Here is a 4,207-nt window from a genome sequence, read left to right as displayed (position 1 = left end):
TTTGGGAATATATGGCTGTTGTGTACCTAGATATAGGTATAGAACCTCCAAAACCGCGTCGTTTTGCTCTAAATAAGACCAACCGCCTTCCTCCTCTTTATTTCACCTTAAATTCACGTATGATGTTCTTCTCTACTCGAACTCTGCTCCCCAGATTGTCCGTCAATTTCTTTCTTGTCCTTCTACCATTTCGCCCCAAGCACCAATTACCCAGGTAAAAAAAGAAATCAAGAAGACGTAATTTCTTGGGATTTCTTCTTACTGAAGAATCAGATACGAAGAGAAACGTTGAAGATAGAAGACGATCATAATTGAAATTCTCTTACTTTTTACCCTAAATTTCATTTCTCCATTGTACCCTAGCTGCCTAGCTTGAATATACCGACGTGTTAAATTTGTCAATTTCCTATTGTTTTCCACTAATTGAAATTCACTACTCAGTATGTATTTTGGTTATTTGTCGGTGGATGTTCTTAATATGGTCAATATAAGCTATTATTGCTCAATTAAAGCTATTATTGCTCAATTAAAGTGGACTTTCGTTTGTTTCCTCGTCATATTATTGTTGGGTTTTCCTTAATTTGGCTTTTAATGATTTGGGGTTTTGGGTTTAGCATGATCGTGAGGGTTTGCGGTTGATAATCATAGTATTCCAAAATTATTGTTTTTTATTTTTTAGCTTAATTTGATGTATATCAAATACATATCAGATGTACAGAAAAAAATAGTCAAGTTATTATTTCTTTGTGACATGAGAATGGATATAATTTGAGAACTTAAGTCCCAAGTTTTTTTATTAATCTGCAGACACTCATTTGACATTATAAGGAAATATTTGATATTATTTTGCATACACATATTTGACAAATTTAGTCTATATTTTTTTTCTTTTTACTCCAGGAGTATTGTGGCATGATGTGTAAGGAACTCTAGTTCTGTTGTGAGCAAGAGCATCAGGATATTTGTACACATTTTGGAAACTATGCAGATATTGGTTTTTTGTACACAGAAAAATCTTATTGTAATTTTTTGTAAACTCATATGTGTTGTATATACTTCCAATATTTTGTTTATTAACTTGATTACGACTTATATTGATCTTATCCATTTTATATTGTTACTGCATTGTTTCAGAGAAGATATAGTTAGTGCGTAAATTTTTTCATAAAAAGATTGGATCTTAAACAATTAAAAACAATCCTAAACTGAATCCATGATACTGCATCACTAATCAAATTATAATGCAACTCAAGTTGCAAATAATTAATTTCAATATTTTACATGAGCAAATAGCATCTCAAAGTTTCAAATAACCAATATCATTAGTTTATTAGGAATGGAAAATCTCAAATAACGAATTTCATCAGTTTATAGTGGTCAGTTGCGACTCAAAGCTTGAAAAGTTAAAATAAATTGTCTTTCAGCTGTAATAAAGCAGTGGTATAAGTCTAACATAAATCGAATTATCAAAAAAAATAATTACGTAGTTGCTTCTCTTTTTCTTTGCCACCTCTAAAATAAATTCAAAATATCATTATTTGTCTTGTAAAGCCTCCTCAGCCTGATACAAACAAATATAAGCATTACTATAAACAAATATAAGCATTATACTAAGAAAATCATGAGCAGTTAAAATAATAAAAAAAAGAGAAATTACTTTTTTACTTGGACAACTGGTGGCATAATGACCCAATCCCTTGCAGTGAGAACAAGTTCTCTTTTTCTTTGCCACCTCTAAAGAAGACTTAATCCTGCTTGCATTTTTAGGACGCCTTTTCGTATTAGTAAGAACAATAGGATCCCGAATAAATATCTGAGGGACCATGTCTACTTGAAAAGTTCCCATACACGAATCTTGAGATGCATTTTGAGGTCCATTTGGATTTATCTTGATCATTTCCTCTTCTAAAAACTTAACAACTAAATTATTGAACTTTTTTATCTTCGAAGGAGAGTTTTTTGCATGTTCGATTGCTTTAGTACAATTTGAACGAACATACCATAAGGTTAAGGCACTAACTTCAGTTTCGGTATTCATGTCTTCCAGTCCAAAACTACGAGCACTCACCCTAAACCTAGCATCAAGCGTCCACCTAGGTAAAATATAATGATCTGGAAGGGTTTGAACATTCCTTTTCTTCATCACATAAAGACTATGTTTGCATAATATGCCATATGTTTCAAATTTAGCACATGAACATATGACATCCACTTGATTCATGAAACGATAGCTGACAAATCTCCAATGTGCCTTATCAACGTTTACTTGCCCAACCCGGTATTTAATTTCTTCTGTAGATTTGCTTACTGTCTGATGAGTTAAATTTTGTGTAGCTTCTATCCATTCTTTTTTAAAAATCTCAAAAATCATTCGGGTATAACATTCACCTGCTTTTGCTTCTATTGGATGAACAAAAGATAGAATTGGCTTCGAGTTCATAGTCTTGAAGTCTTCATCTTCTTCAACGGCTCTACGAGATTCAACCGCTTTATCATATTGAACTACAAACTCATTCAACATAGTCTTGGAATTAACAAACCCATCAAAAAAGGAATGGATGCTCTCGCTTCGTCCACTTGTAGTCATGCCAGCAAAAAAAACATCTTTCAAGTAGGCTTTGACCCAATGTTTTCGTTGGTCATACATATTGATGACCCAACAATTATTTTCAAGGTTATACTTACTAAGCATAACTTCCCACCCTGATTCAAATTCTTCAATTGTATCACTCTTTACCCATTGTCTATAAGACTCCTGAAAATCACTATAACGCGCTACTAGTGGTCGAAGATGTTCAAACTCATGCTTCTTAATATGCCATGCATAGTAGCGATGCCGAGTGTTTGGAAACACTTTTTTTACCGCATTACTGATAGATTTATCTTGATCGGTTATAATTGCAGATGGGTATTTGTTGAACATGCACTTTAAAAAATGCTCAAATAACCATTGAAAAGTTTCTTCCTTTTCATTCTCTAGCAATGCACCACCAAAAAGTATGGATTGACCATGATGGTTCACCCCACAAAAGGAGAAAATGGCATCTTAAATTTGTTTGTCATGTAGGTAACATCAAACACAACAACATCTCCAAATTTGGTATAGGCATCCCTTGATCTTCCATCAGCCCAAAAAATATTTCGAGGAGACCCATCCGCAAATAAATCCACAACAAAATATTGGTTAACATCAATCAATGCTTTATCTTGGAAATGTTTGATGAGACCATAAAACTCCTTACCCTTGTATTGTCTTCGTTGCTCAGATAAGACATCCACACACTGCTTTGAAGTAACATCGATGTCAAATGGAGCTTTCATTGCATTAACAACCTTTTTGATTTGTGAAGGCTTTAACCCCGACTGGCCAAGTTCTAGCATAAGAGATTTACATGCCAACGAATGATGAGACTTTCCATGAGAGCGATGTTTCATTACTTTTGTTGGTGTAATACTCAACTCATGATTGTGTGTATCATTAAACATGTCCACAAACCATTTTCCATCTTTCCCTTTTGAAATCCGAAGCATTGCTTTACATCCGGTCCTTAAATTTCTACGACGTTTCTTTGCATATCCACATGAGCTATTAGCCTTCAATCTTTTGAACCCTTCTTTGTTGCAAACATACATCTTACGGTAAGCCTCATTTGTTGTCTTATTTTTATAGGCCCAATGAATACGTATACCAAATCCATGTAAAAAAGAATATTGATTATAAAATGTATACGCATCATGAGGCGTATCAAAAATCTTTCCCATGATACCTTCATCGTTACTTTCATCTCCATCATGTCCAAGGTTAACATCAACATCAAAATAAGATGCATCTCTTTGTAATTGCTCATCAGCATCAACATAAGTTGCATATGTTTGTAATGGCTCATTAGATTCTTGAAATTCTAAATCCATGGTATTATGCATGTCCTGTAGCATACACACAAGGGATAAAAAAATCAGTACAAAGTTACAAACCCATAATGCATAAACATTGACAAGTTAAAAATTACTAAGAGTTAATTTCGTTTCTTTCTAGTTTCTTTCATGGAACTAGAACACACTCTTAAATTATTGGTTTTATAATTGATCTACTTGAAGACGAAAATTTAATTGTAATTAATTGTTATCTCCGTTTTAGATTTACAAAACTAAAGGCTCTAATTTTAGTGTTTGTACTAATTATCTCACATTAAGCCGCTAAGGAAAC

At 33.2% G+C, this 4,207-nt stretch overlaps 1 pseudogene; it reads right to left on the bottom strand.

The window, feature by feature from the left end:
• Nucleotides 1–1,534: 1,534 nt before the first annotated feature.
• On the bottom strand, nt 1,535–3,771 carry LOC145067654 (protein FAR1-RELATED SEQUENCE 5-like; annotated as a pseudogene).
• Between the last annotated feature and the right edge of the window lie 436 nt (nt 3,772–4,207).

Source organism: Lactuca serriola, chromosome 8, assembly GCF_051521515.1.
Source record: "Lactuca serriola cultivar US96UC23 chromosome 8, Lser_US96UC23_V15, whole genome shotgun sequence".
NCBI classification, from domain to species: domain Eukaryota; kingdom Viridiplantae; phylum Streptophyta; class Magnoliopsida; order Asterales; family Asteraceae; genus Lactuca; species Lactuca serriola.
Note: the sequence above shows the minus strand (reverse complement) of the source record. Positions and strands in the feature narration are given on the sequence as shown.